This window comes from Microtus oregoni, unplaced genomic scaffold (genome assembly GCF_018167655.1).
Source record: "Microtus oregoni isolate MIOR12 unplaced genomic scaffold, Mior012 000034F_ref0000314, whole genome shotgun sequence".
In the NCBI taxonomy this organism is placed as follows: domain Eukaryota; kingdom Metazoa; phylum Chordata; class Mammalia; order Rodentia; family Cricetidae; genus Microtus; species Microtus oregoni.
In genome coordinates this window covers 17,452,895-17,471,908 of record NW_024543093.1, presented here as the reverse complement: position 1 = coordinate 17,471,908, position 19,014 = coordinate 17,452,895, and the positions used below count along the sequence as shown (strand labels likewise).

General features: G+C 38.9%; 1 pseudogene; it reads left to right on the top strand.

The window, feature by feature from the left end:
* The window catches only part of LOC121432334, a 101,991-nt pseudogene extending 84,646 nt beyond the window's left edge, over positions 1–17,345 (top strand).
* Positions 17,346–19,014: the final 1,669 nt, after the last annotated feature.

Sequence of the window (19,014 nt, the reverse complement as noted above, 5' to 3'; positions counted from 1 at the left end):
ACATTCACTGTGGCTTTGCGGTGACCTTGTACTCCATGAGAAAAAGAAAAGAGAAAAGCCATATGTTAGGATTCCTTACAAATTATTGTCCATTGCCCTCTTTAAAATAGAAGTCATAAGCACTGTGTGGTGTTTGATAACGTGCTTTAATTCAAAATGTAGAGGAAACTCATGATTTTCTTTGGGGAGGCAAGGCCTGGAGAGAAAACTGCTTTGAATCTTGGGTTTTTTGAAACACATTTTACTGAGTCAGATAAGAAAGTAGAGCTGATAAGAGTGAATCTTACTCAGATTGAGTCTAATCAGGAAATAAGACAATGAAAATAGTTGCAGTTCTGCAGGAAAAATAATAACATTTTGGAGTTAAGTTAGCCATAAATATGAGAGCTTGAATGGGTACTTTTCTGGTCAATATACAGACAAGAGTTTTCTGCCCAGATGCAAATAAATAGGCCCCAGCCTCATGTATGTGTTATGAAAATACTTGAAAACTTTCCCTGTCCAATACCATTCTATGTTCACATAGAATATTTTCTTGTGTGAAATAAAGGGCCACCAATGCAAAGAAGCATTTATAGAACATGGGGAAAATAAAAACAGCCTTTTCCTTACCATAGTAAAAGCTTAAATATACCATTTAACACAACGTAACTCAGCCTTAGGCATTTCAGAGCAAAATGTTCAGGCAGGTTTTACAGAAAGACCCATGGTTTCAGCTATCCTCCAGAATGAGTGTGATGATCTCTGTGTATTAGGAATGCTTTTCTAATGCAAAGAAATTCTCCACTGACCAGACTTACTGAGTCTCATTTTTCTTTTCCTAAGATGTTGTGTAGATTCACAGGTTGTAAGATAATTGTGCAGCTATTAAGGCTTACCTTGAAATGGCACACCCATTTTTTTCCTCCAAGAAAATGATCATTTCTAATAAACTAGTCTAATAACTAAATAACTAAATTGTTCTTCCAGTGAACAACTTCATTCCATTTTGATTTTTGAGATAATAAATGCCTTCCATGAGCTAGAGCTACTCAACATATATTAATTAACTATTAACTAATAAGCATATACTATAGGGAAGCACAAGGATAAAATTGTGATACAAGAAAAGAAATATTTATCCCAATATGTAAAATAAAATAATTTTTACAAAAAGCTCCTTATATAATTTCCCTTCTAATAACCACCTTCTAAAATTATTTCTATTTCTTCAAATGTAGGAGGATTCTACATTGTATATCAAGACCCATGTGTATATTGTAGGTTGTGTACTGACATCCTGGTAAATATACTTATGAATGCATCAAAGGCAATTAAGGTATGCGGTTTTAATTAGGTATATAGTTAAACTGCATTAACAGCTTTCAGTATGGTGGGGGGAGAAATAATCTATTCCAGGTTTAACTTATTATACAATGTTATTACTATTCTCTGAATCTGAAAAATCATTTTGAAAAAGTATTATATTTCATTTCCTAAAAAGAAATATAAAAAATCTTATTTCTTTGTGCAGAGTGAATTTCAGCTAACATTTTGTACAATGCCTAAGGCCAGCAGGCACATATGGATTGAGTTTTATAATTATTCTCATTATTATTTACAAAAACACAGAGCACAGTTATATTGTGCCAACCCTTCCTATGATCCCAACACCTTGGCATCACTCAGAAACTGGTTTCTGGCTTTGAGGCTCTGTGATTTCCTTTAGGGAAAAACAACACCTGCCCCTGGTCTAGGCGAATGCACAAGCAACAGATGGAAGAACACTTAGCAGAGTTCCTAGTTTACAATAAATACTTGATACCTTGCTGTATATGCTAAGGTTCGAGATCCAGAGGACAAACAGACTTTGACCAAGAACTAAACTTCAAACTTGGTGTCTCAATTTCCCCAGTGCCAACTTGGACCATTCTCTTTGGCTCTGTAATAGTCTCCCTGTCTGCTTGACAATAACCAGCCATCTCTCTAATTAAATCTATAAAACTCTCTCCTCTCTGGCTACCCTATTCTTCCTGCCCCCTCTTTTGGCTGCTACAGTCTGTTCTCTAATACACTTTGCTCTGTGATGACATTCTTCTTCTTGAGTGTAACTTACACACTGACTCTGTTCAATAAGGACCAACTCTGCAGCACAGCCCCTCAGTCCTTTGAGCATGCCTTTGACCATACTCTGCTCCATGTCAACACTCTGCTCTCCACCATACCTATCTCCCGTATCTATCTACCGTTCTTCCTTTTACCCCCCTTCCTTGTATACACATCTTGCACCCTCGCTGTACTATAGTCTATGACAACAGTAGATCTCCTGATTGCGTTCTATTTTCACATTGCACCCTGGTTCCTAACTCCTCTGTTCCATTACTCATTCTTCTGATACTACCTAATCTCTTAACTGTAGTCTATTTCTTGACAAACCTTAAACTCATGACTTCTTTATGTCTCTAAATATACCAGCTCCCCTCCTTCCTACAGCTCTGACCTTTAGCAAATCCTTTCCTCCTGAATACTGCCTATTGTTCCTGGCTACACGTTTCTCTCTGATGTCACTGCTACCTTGTATTGTTCTGGTTGCTGCTCGGGTATGCACAGTTCCTCGCTGCACTCTCCTCAGGAATTAGCACATTCTCTGTTCTGATTGCATCTATTGCAACAATATTTGCCTCTCTTGGTTTCCTACGCCTAATGCATGCTCTTGGCTTTCTCCTCTGACCTCATTCTCACCTATACAAGTCTCACTACATTTGGAAGAATGATGTGGACAAGTTAAACATTTTGGGGTTTGTCTGTGAAGGTTCTGCAGCAAGTGCTCCTAGAAGTAGCCATGGAAAAGCAGCCATAGACAACAGTAAACAGATATGTGTAATTGTGATCCAAAACTTTTTCTGAAGTCAGCCAACAGGCAGGACTTGAAATGTCATATGGAGATCTGCAGTATCTTTTAATCTGTTGTAGGGACATAGCCATTTACCACCATTTTTATCATCTAACTCAAAATTTATTTTTGCTTATATAATATATAAAGAAACATATACATGATTGATAAACTATATAGATTTTATGGAGAAAGAAATAGGTTTAGACCTAGTTGGGTGATGATTTAGACAAGATACATTGTACATAGTTATGAAATTTTCAAAGAATAAACAAAAACATTTAATAATAAAATTAAAATATAAGAATTAAAAAATACATCCTTGGCAAAGGAAAAAAAAAACCTTGAAACACTATCTAGTATGAAACTTCCCTTGTTAGTACTAATGACCACTTACATAAGATCACTCAAAAGGCTCAGATCCTGGTCTCTGGATAACTCCAGCAGTTCAACTGCTGACTGTATTCCTATACTACACAGGAATCACTTGCACAGTTTACTGCATGTTCATGAGAATGCATCTCACTACTTTGGATACATAGGGTATTGATGAATGGGATTCAAAGGTGGGAAGTAGAGACACAGTGTTTGAGAGATAGGTACAGCCTGTGCTTCTGAGCAGGCCTCATATCAGTGTCAAGTACCAAAGAACTGGGGCAAATGGCTAACTGTGATGCCTATTGGCATACCAAAGAGCAGACAGGCCTCTAGACTCATTCAGTACCTGTGGCATTTCTTCTCACTTCCACCTAGTACCCTAAACTCTTTTCTTCTTCCAGCTTCTTTTTCCCATATAACACTGCCATTTCTACCACAGGCTCATTTGGTTCTCTTAGAGCTCTCTTGGTCGACTTGCCCCCTTGTCTATTCTCTTCCTCTCTCTCCAGATCTTGTCACAACACATCTGCCTCCCCACACTCCTTCTAGCCTTGTTTTGATGACTTCTAAATTCCTCTGGCTGTACTCTTTCTCATATCTACAATAATATCTTCCTCAACCAATCTTGGAGCAGTCCTATCTTCATTTCATGCAATTAGATTCAGAACTAGCTATTGGGTTTAGACACTTATTTCCCAGTTGAAATTCTTAAGTGGCTTATTGAACTTCTGTACATCTATCATGAAATATTAGATATACAGATGGTATAATAATGGGGCTTGATTTAAGTCCGCATTTATGATTACAGCTGTCTAGGACCTTGGGGCTGTTTTCTCGTCTCACATAAAGGCTATGCATAAATATGGTAGTTCTATAATAATGACTCCTGAAGGTTTCTGAGTAGTTCAGGTAGTTACTTTGCAACCCTATAGGAGGAAGCAGATTTGCTCCAATGTATGAATAAGGAGTTTGAATCTGAAAAATATTTTTGTGTCTTTTGGCTAGCCCATTTAGTTCTTTAGTGTGCCATGGGGATTATTTAACATTCTACAGCAGTTAGAAGAGAAACAATTATCTGACTCATGTCTAATGACATCTTAGTGGAAGAACATTTCTCAAAATGCTAGAATTTAGGCCATAGGCAACTCATCCATATAATTTATAAGCTATTGAAGACTTGGAGCTTTTCCTGACAGTCAACTGTCACAAAGAAACCTCATCATCTAGAAAGCATACTTAAAAAAAAACCTTATTCTTTTGTGCTTGAAAAACAATACAAGCAATGTCCCTTTGAATAACAATTTGAAATACAAAATCCACATGACCTTGACAGTGGGCACTGTGGGACATGTGATGTGGGAGTGTCATATATCAATCTGTTGATTTCATTGGTTAAGTAATAAAGAAACTGCTTGGCCTCATAGCTTAGAACATAGGTGGGTGGAGTAAACAGAACAGAATGCTGGGAGGAAGAGGAAGTGAGGTAAGACGCCTCAGACTGAGGCCATGCTTCCCTCTCCTGGGCAGACACCATGAAGCAAGCCACCAGGTCAGACATGCTGAATCTTTCCTGGTAAGACTGATGCTACACAGATTATTAGAGATGGGTTGATCGGGATATGAGAATTAGCCTGTAAGGGCTAGAGTTAATGGGCCAAGAAGTGTTTAAAAGAATACAGTTTCCATGTAATTATTTCGGGTATAAAGCTAGCCATGCAGGCGGCCGGGTGCCAGGAACGCAGCCCCACCTCTCCTATTACAACAGACATGGCTCTTGCTTTCTGTCTGCAGCTTCCCATGGACGTCCACTTGCTTCATCTTTTCTGTCCACCAGACTTTGTGGTAGTGTGGGAAGTCCTGTCTTTCTGTCTATGTGTTGCTTTTATTGGTTAATGAATAAAGCTGTTTCAATCTGTGGCTTAGCAGAACAGGGCAAGGTGGGAGATTGAAGCAGATAGAAAAGGAGAGAGTAGGCAGAGTGGGAGAGAAGCCATGTAGTTATCTGCAGGAGACATGCACAGTGGAACTTTGATGATAAGCCACAGCCATGTGGTGATATACAAATTAATAGAAATGGGTTAATTTAAGATATAAGTTAGCCAAAAATATGCTTAAGCTATTGGCCTAACAGTATTGCAATTAATACGGATTTCTGTCTGATTATTTCAGGGGTCTGGGTATCCGGGAAGCAAATGAGGAGCCTGTCCCAACAGATTGGCACATTAACATGGTCTGAATCATTTGGGGCTAATACCTACTACCCACTTCAGGTCCGGATGCGTTTGTGCCTACTTGGGGTCAGGAAAAAGTAGCTGAAACTATCTATGCCTATTGCTCAGTGTCCCCTGCCTGGGCAAGTGTTGGGATCAGATCTACTAAGAATGACACAGGGAGGAGAACATGGTGGATTCCTGCTGTCATACACAGTTATATTTCCAGGCAGCTGGTGTGCTGTATGGCAGATTTAGGTATTATTCAGATAAAATGGGTTTATATGCTTCACAGTGCTACCCAGAGTTGAGATGGTGAGGACGGCTCTTACCTGGCAGTTTCAGAGGCAATGAACAAACCTCTGCCATGTTGGACTGGGCGGAGCCAAAATGAAAAGCAGCATTAGTCCTAGTCACACTGCTTGTTATTTTAAGAAGTGGTCCTAATCAGAAAAGGATTACAGATATGCAATAAACACAAATTCAGATAAAAAAAAAAAGACCTCTGTGTGGGTCTCAGTATTGGATAAACATATGTAGGGTTAAGATAAAAAAGAATAAGAATATAGACAGTTATAAAAAGAAATAAATGGTTTTAAAATTAAAACAAATTCTTTAAAGAGACAGAATAGAGACAGTCATAGACTAAAGGGGAAAAAATAAGAAATGTAAAGATGGAAAATACACAGAGAGTCTGAGTTATGAATATTATTGTGTTTTCTTTGAATTTTTTGACTGTGTATGAGCTAAGTAAAGAAAGACAATTTATTAAATGGGCTGTTTTAAAGGTATCTTGTCTTCAAAATTTGGTTCTAAGGATATGTTGCTTTGGAAAAGAGATTCTTCTTTTGTTTCCGTAGAGGATGAAAACCTGTGGATTAATTCCAGACTAATGTGGTTTGATGGACCAAGACCCCACAAAAGGTCTCTGTGAACCACCCCCTAAAATAAAATACTTCATCCAACAAAAAGCAGGAAGCAGTTTGGAGAGAACTACACCCAAATTCCCTAAATGATGGTTTAGAAATGTTTGTTTACATTTAAAGGGGGATATGATACAGAGATTTGCATTGGTATGAATCTTGGTTTATTGATACAAATTTAAGGTCAATTTTGTTATATGTATATTTTTGCTCTTGATTAAGGTATTGTGTTTGTGCAGCTCATTTAAAAATAAAATGTGTAATTAAGAAGTACAGGTTAATAGACAGTCATCTTTAGTAGTCAAGTTTGTAGTCATATAAGTTAGGTTTTCTGGACATATAAAGATATATTTCAGTTAGATAGATATTCTTCAAGCCTTTCAATGACTAACAGAATATGGCATTTAAAATGTTTTAAAAACATAAGACTTTTCATGACAATGAGACATATGTGCTCCTAGCAGCACCAATCTACTTCAAGAGGAAAATGGGCATCAAGGAGACTCCTTATGGAGTTTGTTAACCATTTGGGCAAGGAACTGCTCTTGCCTAGACTGCTTGATAGTACGCTGTATAAACTGGACATGCAGTACTCACAGAAAAATGACTGCTAAACATGCTAAATGTGAGACAGTCCTTCAGAGTTCTTGCTACATGAAAGAGTCTGCCAGACATTCTGAAAGTGACTGACAAACTGCCAATATAGGCGGAACTGTCTTTGAAATTTCCTTTTTCATGGAAAAGTCTGCTGGATACTATGGGCCTGTAGGCTGGTGATTGATGCTCCAATAAGAAAGAAGAAATTTGGGTGACTCCAGGCAGAAATGTTTGTCAATTCTAGAGTTTTTGAAGTTACTTACAATGCACTTCCTGTTTACTTAGGTAATATTATATCCTTCTGGAGTATTTGATGGAGTTGAAGAATTTATAGTTATAGTTATAGTTTTCCTTAGTTATGATAAATGAGAGGTAAACATAAATATTGTAACTGTAATTCTTGCTTGATAACTGTTTTGTTATATGTAATTTTACTATGTTAAAGTTAAAACCATCCTTTTTACTTTTTTTTTTCTTTTGATTTTTGAGACAGGGTTTCTCCGTAGCTTTTGGTTCCTGTCCAGGAACTAGCTCTTGTAGACCAGGCTGGCCTCGAACTCACAGAGATCCGCCTACCTCTGCCTCCCGAGTGCTGGGATTAAAGGCATGCGCCACCACCACCCGGATCCTTTTTACTTTTTATTTGAACAGAAATGTAGAGGTGATGTGGGATTTCTCTCTGTATGCTGTGAGTACCACTAGTTAATAAAGAAGCTGCTTTGAGCCTTTGCAGCACAGGGTATGGCAAGGCAGGAGTTCTTAGCAGATAGAGGAGGAGAAAGAAGGCAGAGTCAGTGAGATACCATGTAGCCACCCAAAAGAGACAAATGCGCTGGAAATTTGCTGGTAAACCACAGACATATGGCTATACATAGGTTAATAGAAATGGCTTGGTTTAAGATGTAAGAGCTAGCTAGCAATGCACTTAAACTATTGGCCTGGCGGTATTGCAAATAGTATAGTTTCTATGTGTTTATTGCCAGATTAGGCAGGACAGAAACCTCCGACAACATGGCAGAATTACTGATTCTCCAAATCCCCATGCTCTCTGCTGCCTCTGGGTCTTTCAGATGCATTCCTCCTGTAGAAAGCAAACCATTGATCCCTCACCAATAGCACTGACATCTGTGTTCCAACTCTGATATCCTTTCTTTGAGGAAGTGTTTTTACGTTCCTCAGGACTGTAGTTTAGTGCCTCTTTTCCATGATGCTCTAGCAGGAGTTGCTGCAATTATTCAAGTTTCATCTTGAAAATATTTTAAGGTCTTTGTCAGCAAAATGTAAGTTCCATGGAAGCAGAAGTCATGTCTTCTATGTTACCAACTCATTCTTCTTGCACACTCATCCTTGCAGTCAGTTTCTGTTTGATAGGCTAAAGTTATACCCCTGTTCAGGTGCCTAAATTTAAAATTATAGATTTTTTGTGAAGAGAGAAGAGATCACAGTGGTGAAAGCAACTGACCTATCTTGGGAAACAGTAAGTTGACTGTTTGTTTCACAGAACAAGATGGCTTCAGAAGTCCAACAAACACAATATACTTTATTTAATGATGATTTCACTTTTTGTCTTCATAGCGTGCCTTTGACCAGGAATCACAAGCCCTTGTCACAGTTCTGGAACTCATGGCAGTGCTGGTGACTATATCAGTAACATTCTGCTTCAGGCTGCCCACAGTCATACAAACAGGCTGCAGTTGACTGGTGTTCCACTGGTTCTGTGGAAATCCAGGGTGATTGAATGTTGGCTCTGTTTAGTGAAACTATGAACCTAGGGGTGTTGGATAATACTCTCTAGGGGATGGGGCCAGTCAAGAGGTATGTAAGTGACCAAGCACTTTCCATTATTTGCATGTACTTTCCTATTATTTTTGCACCTTAAGAATGTTACTGTCCTCATTTCAAAGCAAAACCAACTACTGTTTATATGCAGCTTTTCAGAGTTATTTTCATCCCTAGAACTTGAGTATAACACATAGCTCTCTTACCGAAGACTTTGGATCACCCATGGGAATAATGGAAAGAAAAAAAACAAAAAACAAAACAAAAAAAAAACCTGAGATGGCCATGTTGAAGTTTTATGTTCTAAGAATCAGAGAACAGTAGAATTCACTACAGTGGTCTATTAATTCCAGTGTGTGGGGGGGAGAGTGTTGTGCTTTGCACAATTGGCAGGCACCATATAGTTATGTTTCACCTACCTGTCCCAGTGGGTTTTTCTTTTAACACCTAATATTTAAGTTTTGTGGAGAGTTGAACTTTTTTGAACGCATTCTCTCCTTGAACTTAATTGGAGTCCCGAAGTAGAGGAAGAAAAATTAAAGTAGCTACCTGGGAAACAACATTGTCTGACACTTTTAGAGTTGTAGCTCATTCTAGGGCTTTAGCTTCTGTCTTCTGGCAGGGAGCAGATTTGAACCATACACCAAATCAACTATATTTTGGCTGTATTTTCTAAATTCTTAATGTAAATATGGATCTGTCATTTAGCCAGCATGTAACTTCTAACATGTATTTCTAGAGTCTTGAAGAATGGACAGCTAAATAAAGGAAAGAGGACATGAGTAGATAGTCTACTTGAGTAAGAGAGTCACCAGGATCATAGAAGAGAAATATCCTGAAGAATAAGTCATTAGACTTCAAATAACAATTTGAAATTAATTTTGAAAGTAGAAAGCATGCAGGTATGGGTAAAGAGGAAGGAGCACTCATTTAGATGCTGGCTCAGTAATTATTGTGCATAATATTAGACAGGTTTATTACAACAGAGGCTGAAGGGTCTGTGCTCACTGAACAGCAACACCTAATTATGTCAACAGGGATTTCACTGTATTCTCAGAGTGGGCCTGGTCCTCGCAAGGTTTCCATGCTGCACTTGAGGTTAACAATATCTTTAAGGCATATATATATATATATATATATATATATATATATATATGCATTTTCTTTCATTACAGACCTGAGAGCTACTGAGGCAACCAAAGGGAATGCATTTATCATCTTTTTCATCTGAATGGTTTAATCGTGCATATTTTTTGAGAGAGAAAATCTCCAGCTTAAATGGCAAATTAGGTTTTACAATGATTTCAACTAACTAGATTTTCATGGAAAATTGTCTCTTTTGAGACAATTTTTAGAATTACTATTACAGAATTATACAGTTCCAGGCAACAGAAAAATGAATGAATGAATGAGTTTAACTTAGTAACATCTCTATCTCAACATCTCCTTGGAGCCTTTTTTTTAAACTAGCATTTCTTTGGGTTTTGAATCACGTTTCCTTTTACTCTTTCTGTCTCATTTCTAAGAAGCAATCAAAATAGTAACTTGTGTTTGTGGGCGATCTATTCAGCACCTCTGAGATTCCAGTGCCCTGTCTGCCACATCCAGATAAAAGGTAACTTGCCTACTGAAAGGATTACATCTGTCATTTGTTATCTGGGAGTCTGCCACAAAATAGGTGGTAAAGGAAGATGATTTTTCAGTTCCCCTTCTTGTTCACCTCCTTCCTCTTATAGATTTGAGGTGACTTATTCCTCTTAATTCTGTTACATCTTCCCATTTCTTTCTAGCTCTTCACAGTCATCTTTTTGTCCTCTTTATTTAACTATATCTTTAAAAATCATTTTTGTTACTTGTTATAATTTAGTTGCTCATTCATTTTGTGTGTGTGTGTGTGTGTGTGTGTGTGTGTGTGAGTGTGTGTGTGTACCTATACCACAGTGTACTTGTAGAAGTCAGAGGACAATGTGAGAGCCTGTTCTTTCTACCATGTGCGTCCTGGGGATTGAACTCAGGTCATCAGGTTTGGCAGCAAGTAACTTTATCAGCTGTGCCCTCTCTCCTACTCTACATAGTTATGTCTTGATCCTAGTTATTAATTGCAGCAGTAACCAGAGGGTTAAAGATAACAAAATGATTATGTCTTAAAGAAAGTCTTACATGGGAATATGGGGATTAACACTTTCACAAGATTAGATTTCTGAGAAAACATTATAACCAATTAATCAGGGAATATAAAGCTGGTAGGGAGTAAAGGATCCTCAGGAGTAAACTGTGTCTCATGATCAAGCTGGTAGGTTCAGTATTAACCACAAATTTGTGTATTTAAGGTGTGCATTTTCTCCACAGGAGAAGTGTCGATGGCTGTTCTAGGTGGAAACTATGCAGTTGTCTTCCCCAAAGAAATGGGAAATATTAAGGCTTACAATTATCAAATGTCTCTTAAGTGAGGTTACAGGGTTTAAAGCAGTGCTCTATAACTCATTTCATCCTAACAGGACAAAACCACTAGAAATGTAACATCTGTTCAACTAATGCCCTTCTCACCATGTAAGTCTTATTAATTTTTTGGAAGTGAGACTTAAAAAGTTTGAACAGGCAAACTAAAAATGAGTACATTAGCATTGGCACATACACACACACACACACACACACACACACACACACACACACACACGGTTGAGTCATCCTTCTCACTTTTATAAGACCAGAAGTTTCTCATTATCTGTCAAGGTCATTGTCTTTTCACTTAACCTCTGTCTCCTTCGTCAATCAAAACAACTTTCTTTGCATATATACATTTGTGCAATCAGTAAACAATTATCAAAAGTCTCTGATGCTCCTGGTACGGGGTCAGGTTGTAAAAAAATGCAGAAATTCAACACATTCTCATTCATCACAAAATGTGTTTTCCGGTACTCTTTATGGATCTTAAACAAGTAAGTACACAAAGCTTGCATGTTTCCTCTGTTGAACTCACTGCCAGGTAGAGCCTTTTCACACTCATAGGACTTTTAAAAGTCATCTTTCTGCAAAGAAATTGCCATGTCTCTAACATGGCCACATCATTCCTCTTCAACTATAGTAATCTGTCCAGAGTTGACATATGACTCAAACTGGCTCAGAGAGATTCTGTTTCTGCTTCTCAAAATCTGGAGCAGGAAAGAGACTAGAGTGTCTGTCCATCAACATGTACAGCAGAAGAGTGAACACAAAGCAGAGGCAGGCATACAGAGAAGAATACACACCAAGTAGTTAAATCCTTGCTTCCCAAACTTGAAGCTCTTGGCAGGGATCTATAACGCATGTTTGGTTTTAGAATGCACACAGATATTGTTCAATGTGTCTATTATCATGCCATATCACAACATTTTAACTGGAATTTTGTTACCTGTAATTAAGTATACCATTGTTAATGGAACAATGCAAATTCATTATAAACCATGATGTTTGTTTTAAAGCAACTCTAACATACTCTAAGGATTCAGTAGAACATAAAACAGTGGAAGACATAATAAAAGAAGGAAGAGAATGTTACCCAAAAGAAGTGCATTTTCACTAAAATAAGAAGAATAAGATTGTGAGAATTAGTAAAGAAATATGGAGAGGTGAATAATCTGGTGGCAAAGCGATGTGAACCAAGATTGTCTATAGACCCAGGTGCCACTGGTCATTTTTCCTGACCATAGTTATAAATATCAATGACACCCTCACATATGTATCACATACATTTTCAAATATTTTACTTTCAGTGCATGCATATTTGTGAGTGTTTTTGAATTATGTGTATATGTTTTATGTGTACATATATTTGGGTACATGCACCTGTTCTCACATGAACCTGTGCGCACATGGAAGCCACAAACCTAATTTGAGGGTAATTTCCAGGACTTAAGCAAGTGATAGCATAATCCCATGAATACATATAAATAAAATAAAATAAAAAAATAAAAATAAAATCACATATTGCATTTATTTTCTGAATATATGGTTTGGAAATCCTAAAGGAAGGTATTATATTTACCAAAACTTCTTCTTAATGGAAACAATATATCCTATTAGCAAAATAAGGGATTGTATTGCCTGAATGTAGTTTGTAAATTTGTATCTATGGAATTCCAAAAGAGATTAGTAAATGCAAAGTTTCTGAAAAAGAAACCATTACTTTTAAAGTCTGGAATATGAAAGGGTAAAGGGGTAATTGAATGCATAAGACTTGAAATACTTAGATATCCTTTTAGTGAATATAGAATTCCAGGGGAATATGGCCACATTCACACATCAGAGGGAAAAGACATTAGTGGTAATTTAATGGCAATACATATATCTAGGAAAAAAAACATTAACCATGAGCATTATGTAAAATTTTAAGACAAAAATCATAAAACCTTGTCTAAGTATTATATATCTTACTGCCTAGCAAAAGTCAGCATAGCTTAAAAGATGCAGCTTCATATAAAGGCCGCAGTCATTCTAAAAATGGTTTACTGACAACTTGCAGAAAAGGAGATTTAAAAATTATAGTATGCTATTTCATTAAAAGGTGTAGTGATTTGAGTCATTTTAAGGCACTGGGAATCTTGTTCATTTGGGCTCAGCCAGAAGCCATCAGTGGGGGATGACTGATGACCTCTGCCTTAAGCCTAGCTGTACACTAAGTTAAGGAACTCCTCCAGTTATTGCTGTTATCCATATTCCTAACAGAGCTTATTAAGTGCATATTTCTATTTTCAATGTCTATATTTAGCACCATAATATTCTTTATTAACCATTTCTTTTAGTTTAGTACATGAACATGTCACTAAGCAATAGTTGTTAAATTTTTCCAGTCTATTCACTTCAATTATTGATGGGGTGAATTTTTGAGTCACTTGAGGAATAGGAGAATCAAGGAAGCATAAGTTTGTTATGGCAGAAAGAAATGAAATTTTAAAAAAATGGAATAAAACTTGCCACTTAAAGGAAGGAAGCTGGATTCCTTTGAAATCTTTGTGAGCATTGCTTAGTGCTGTTAATTCAAAACACTAATTGGCATTCAAAAGCTTTAATTAGGTGTTTATTCCTTTGTGCTGAGTTTCACTTTGTTTTCAAATTTTGTAGGGCTTGGACTCTAAGTTACTGTAATTGAAGAAGGTTTGTCTTTCAAGTGACCTTCAAGCTTCTTAAGTCTCTAGGCTCTGTCTGCCTCAGACTCAGACTTGCCAGCCTCTGCCATCCATTCTCAAGGCGAGCTGACTTATTTTTGGGTTCTCCCATTACCCCCAATATAATCCTGCCTCTAGGGCTTTCTCTTTTCTTTACCCTTGCCATTTCTTCCAAACCTTTATTGGGAAGCTGTCTTTCATCTCACCAGATGAGCCTAGAACTGTCCTATGTGTGTGGCTATTTGGGGCTTTTTTTTCTTTCAGATGTCTTTACAGTTTTTTAAATTATTAATGAATTTATCTGTTTATTTTACATACTAACCACAGTTTCTCCTCTCTCTTCACCCATCCCTCATTCTCTCTTCCCTTTCCTTCCTTGTACCCTACCTTCCATTCTTCCTCTCTCTCCATTCAGAAGGGGTAAGGACTCCCATGGAAGTTGACAAAACATGGTGTACACAGTTGAGGCAAAACCAAGATCTTCCCCATCAATCAAGGCTGTGCAAGGCATCCCATCCTAGAAAAAAGGTTCCAAAAAGCTAGCTCATGCATCAAGGACAGGTCCAGAATGTAACCCTGTGGAATGTAACTGGGCCTTTTATTTGCAAAAGGTTCTGCCTGTGCTGAAGCAAATCAATCCCCACCAACATTTGATGAGTAACCAGAATAATAAGTGAACTTAATATTAAAAAAAAAAAAGAGAGAAAGTGAACCAGAAAACTAGGAATTTACCTCTTCCTGAATAACCATGGCAGATGTAGAACAACAGCGCAGAATAACTTTACCCTTGTAATTTCCCACTTAGGCTATAGGACATCAAGTACGTCAGTTGTATTCCTGATTGTTACTTTGACCTCCCTTAAAAGTCCTGCATATCATAAAGTCTTTGGATGTAATTAAAGTAACATTTTTTTTTTAAAAAAATCCACATTCATTAAATGAAAGTTTTCTACAAAGACACAAGCATGAAATACTATTCCCAGTATTGGGAACACTCTCATGCTCTTTTAGATGAGTGGATGAATTTATTTCAAAAGACGCACACTTAGGCTTCTAAGTTATTGTCATGGCATGTGTAATTCACAGCACATTCTATTTAGAATCCTTAACTTTAGACTTGGAGGTAGCAAGAACGTGCTCCTAGGATCAACTTCCAGCATTATGCTTAACTCCATAGCCTGGTGCGCAGCTTCAAATGCTGTTGATGTTGTTCAAATGAGAATGCCTACATGGGCATTTGAGACATGTGGGAGGACTCCACTCTTCTTGTTCTAGGCTGATATTCCTTTAAAAATGTGTTTTTAAATTTTTACTATTGAATTTTTCTAAGCATTTTCTCCTTTTCCCAATGTTTAAACACAATTTTCATTAGTCCATATTAATTATACAAAATAATGGATCTTATTAGTGTAGTGCCTGAGTCGCAGGGATCCTAAGAGGACCACCAGAGACACAGACTCACCGAATTGCAAAAGCAAGGTTTAATCCTGTAGTAAATCTCAGTAGGGACCTGTCTCACACACCAACACAGCAGAGGCCAGAGGAGGTGCCCCTTTGTTCTTATGCAAAATTTTTAAAGGCAAAAACCAGCAAATCTATTGTTATGGGCATAAGGGTAACAGGTGACTGTCTGGCTCCAGTCTAGGGGATTTTCCACTCTGATGATATCAACCTCAAGCAGCTGGTCTCCAGTCTAGGGAACTTCCTACTTCACTGGTATTTACCTTGGCGTCTAGCACAAAATGGAGTTGGTTTTGTCCCTTAATTCCTCCTTTTTGTCGTTGATTGGTCTCTTATAGTTAGTTCACAGGTATCTTCTGTCCTGAGGGGTCTTTAGTTCTGAGAGCGCTGCACCATAAGTTGGATGGTCCCCAATCTTCCCTTCATAAATTGGACTAGCCTATTGAGTATACATGATCCAAAAGTCAGCAGTATCAACAAAATTATGATGGGTCCCGTCAGAGTGGAGATGAGAGTAGTCAACCAGTGGGAACTATTAAACCACGATTCAACCATCTTTGGCTGGCTTCCCTTTCTTTTTCTTTGTAAGTCCCTCTCCACACCTTGGCCATGGTATCCGTTAAAAGTCCTGAATGGTCTATATAGAAACAGCATTCTTCTCCCAGGGCTGCACACACTCTCTCTGCTGCAAAAGGATTAGGTCAAGTCTCCTTCTGTTTTGTAAAACTATTTCAGCCAGTTTGGAGAGGTAGTCCTACAAGTCGGAGATTGAGGTCTCTAGGCATTCTATGTCAACATCTCTAGCTTTTCTCAAAGCAGAGTAATGTTCTCTTTGGGACAGAAGGGGGGCAGTTTCTGTTCCCAACCTTGTAAGGTTCACCCCTAAGAGGATACTGAGTGTGAAGGGTGCTTATGGGCTCCCTTTTTATTCTAGTTAGACCAGCATCCTGCTCCCTTCTATCTAGGAAACTTTGGTAGTCATGGTAAAGGAGCCAGGATACCAGTCTGATGAGGACACAATATCCACTGGAGTTCTTTAGAGCCGTAGTAAGTGCACAAGGAGTTACACCCGAGGAGCACACCCACCAGGTGTTATTGTGGGGGCTAGGTACTCTGCAGTGGTTGGGAGGGATAAGGTGAATTGCAAAGAAAAGCCTTGGCAATGGGAACTTTACCTACGCAAAGCCTCTACCTTGTTACTTGTTACAGGGTTAGAGAGTGTCGTGAATGCCAGTGACATTCATCACACTTAGCCACTTCTTGAATAAAGCCCTGGACATCAATTCCCTCATTATAAGAGGGAGTTGCATCATAACAGAGTCAACAAGAGTTGGTTAGGTTCAGTCATGAGGAGTTAAGAACCATAAGTATTTGTCAGAAGCTCCAGGAAGGGATGCTGTTCTGGCACTAAAGGCTTGGTAATAGCTGAAGCATCTGGGGCCTGTGTTTTAGGTGAAAGTGTGGTTATTGTCAGTTGTTGGGGCACCAGTCTCTTTGTGGGTGGGAGAGTAGTATTTGGGTCCAGTGCCTTATTGGGGGCCTATTATTGCTGGTTTTATTAGCTCTATCTTAAGCTGAATTACAAGGGTGGTCAGGACATGTCCCCCATATCTATAGTATATTACACCCAGTGTAGGCCTGATGACCATTGTGTGTCCTGTTTCCCCTGATTAGTGAAAGGAATTTTTATATGGTCTAAATCACCTGTCCTGTAGGGCTTGTCAGACTGAGAAAGAGGGGGAGCATTCCAGATTGGTCTTACGCATTTAAACGTGACTAAGTCTGGTCTACTTACAGACCATCTCCATTCCCTGTCACCAGAGGTGACACAGTCCCAACTTTTGCAGAAAGAGGATTCAAAGCCTCCACACTGCTTCCTATTCCTGATGTGACCTGGGCCCACGTAAAAACCATACCTCCTGGTCTCCACCTGTCCTGTTACTCTGTAGACATGGGTCAGGTCATGAGAGCAGAAATATAAGTCAGGCCACCATGTGTTCCATGGGGCTGGTAGGGAGTTTTGTATGCCTCTCCATCCTTAAGAACGCAAATCAGTTTTAATGGGTACGTAAGGGTTGACTTTGTTAGCAGGAGCAAAGGGACCCAGCATCAACATCAACAGGATCAGGAACAATGCATAAGCTGGACATTTAGGGGGTTAATGCGATATTTGGATGCCTCCCAAGTCTTGCCACAATAGTTCTCTTGTAGGGAAAAGGGAACCTCCAGGCAGGCTTGTGAATAATGGATCCAAGAGGTGATGCCCTCCACCTTGAGGGCAGTTGGTGTTGTCAGGACAACCATGCAGGTCCTCTTCCATCTTAGCTTCAGGGATTTTAGGTGATGCCTCTGAATAAAAACCCAGTCTCTGGGCCTGAATCTGTGAGGGAACAAAGGCAGCTTCATAAATTGCCCAAAGCTTGGGCCATATGGTTTTACAAACTGACTGGAGCTGCTGGATGGCATTGAACATGTCCTGATCATCAAAGTCAGCAATCAGGTCAGTTTGTAAGCTAGGAAACATCGGAGGAGGATGCCCATACATAATTTCAAAAGGAGTCAAACCCATTTGATAGGGGGTATTTCTGACTCTGAAAAGGGTGAAGTCAGTGCCAGTCTACAAGGCCAATTTAGTCAAGATCTTTTTTACGGTTCTATTAATCATTTCTACCTGCCCTGAGCTCTGGGTCTATATGCACAATGAAGTTTCCAATCAGTCCCCAGTGCAGCAGCTAGTCCATGACTTACTTGAGAAATGAAAATAGGGACATTGTCTGACCCTGTCATGACTGAGAACCCATACCTAGGCAAGATTTCTTCAATCAGCTTCTTAGCCACCACTGTGACTCTATCGTGTTTGGTGGGGAAGGCTTCAGTCCATTCTGGAAAAAGGATCTATAAACACTAAGAGATACTTGTATCCAAATTTTCCAGGTTTGATTTCAGTAACGTCTACTTCCCAGTATGTACCTGGTCGAGTTCCCAGCTGATGGGCCCCTGGGCTGGAGGGGTGCTCACCGCATCTGTCAGCTGGCATGCTTGGCATTGTGTCACTATCTGTTCAACAGTCTGGTTACCATCTTGAACTTTGACCTGAGCCCTTGCGACAGGTCCTGTACTCTACGAGTCCCTATGTTTGAGGACCAGTGTATTTTTTTTTAATCTCTTATGACCCAGCCTTTGGGACAGGATGACTCGCTCATCAGCAGTTTTTCACCATTCCACTTTTTGCTGGACCATGGGGAGAGTGTGTATCCAGGATAGATCCTCAGGTGTGGACTTGGGGCTTTGTGGCAGGTCCCTGGTTCCTGGGTCATTTAAACTCACCATAGCCCTTGGGGCTGAAGCCACCTCTTTCACTGAAATCAGCCAAGTTGTTTCTCAGTTGTATTGTTCTGGAGCCTTTTTGGAGTCCAGGAATGTGTATTATTGCCAACTTTATGGCAATAATGCTTGTAAGAGATCCAGAATCTCCTGTTTGTTTTTTTTTAGTTTTTCCTTCTGCTCTAAGCAACCTCCTCTCCCTATAGATAGCCCCATGAATACGGGCTGTGGCAAAGGCATACCTGCTGTCTGTATAGATGTTAGCTTTTGCTTTTCCCAGTCTGTAAGGCCTTTGTAAGGCCTATTAACTCCATCTTCTGTGCTGA